Source organism: Sceloporus undulatus, chromosome 2, assembly GCF_019175285.1.
Source record: "Sceloporus undulatus isolate JIND9_A2432 ecotype Alabama chromosome 2, SceUnd_v1.1, whole genome shotgun sequence".
Taxonomy (NCBI): domain Eukaryota; kingdom Metazoa; phylum Chordata; class Lepidosauria; order Squamata; family Phrynosomatidae; genus Sceloporus; species Sceloporus undulatus.
This window is the reverse complement of record NC_056523.1, coordinates 191,565,121-191,566,015: the sequence shown is the minus strand read 5'-3', so window position 1 is coordinate 191,566,015 and position 895 is coordinate 191,565,121.

The window sequence follows — 895 nt, the reverse complement described above, 5'->3', positions numbered from 1 at the left end:
GACAGCCGCGGGGAGGACGGAATGGGGAGGGCCTCCTCCTGCTCCTTCCCTCGCTTCCCCCGGCTGCCAGACAGCCGCGGGGAGGACGGAATGGGGAGGGCCTCCTCCTGCTCCTTCCCTCGCTTCCCCCGGCTGCCAGACAGCCGCGGGGAGGACGGAATGGAGGGATTGCCTCCTGCTCCTTCCCTCCCTTACCCCGGGTGCCAGACAGTTGCGGGCAGGAAGGGACGGTCAGGGCTGCCTCCTCCTCTTCTCCCCGCGGCTGCCAGGCAACCACGGGGAGAAGGGGGACGGGACTGCAAGTCCCAGAGGCCTTTGTGGCTAGAAATTCCGCCCCTTCCCCTGATGGCTTCCCTAACTGGTTGGGAGACTGGGAAGGGGTGGGACTTTCAGCCGCAAAGCCTACTGGGGCTTGTATGCAGCCAAAAAATCCCGCCCCTTCCTGGCCTCCCAACTGCAACTTTCCTTCCCAATGGGGGTCGCGGCCCAACAAAGGTTGGGAACCGCTTTTCTAGATTAACCTACAGCTGCTGGGCAATTGCAATTTGTTTCCTCCATGGGTGCCCTACAGAGAGACAGAAAGAAACTAGAAAGAAGAGAAATTTCTGGTTAATGAAAGAAAGAAAAAGAGAAAAGAAACGGAAAGAAAAGAAAGAAAGAAAGAAAGAAAGATGGCATTGGGGATACTTTACACACAAAATGGCACACCTTTTTTCTACAATACTCCATCTTCTTTGTTTCCTCTTTATTTCCCCCCTTACTCTTCTTTTACCCCGAGGTCTGGCCCTCAGCACCGCTCCATTTTTTCAATGTCAAGCTGATATCAAAAGGGATGTTTTAGGCATGTAGCCAAGAGGGTGCCCCCAGTGCAGGAAAATAGCCAAGATATAAGGAG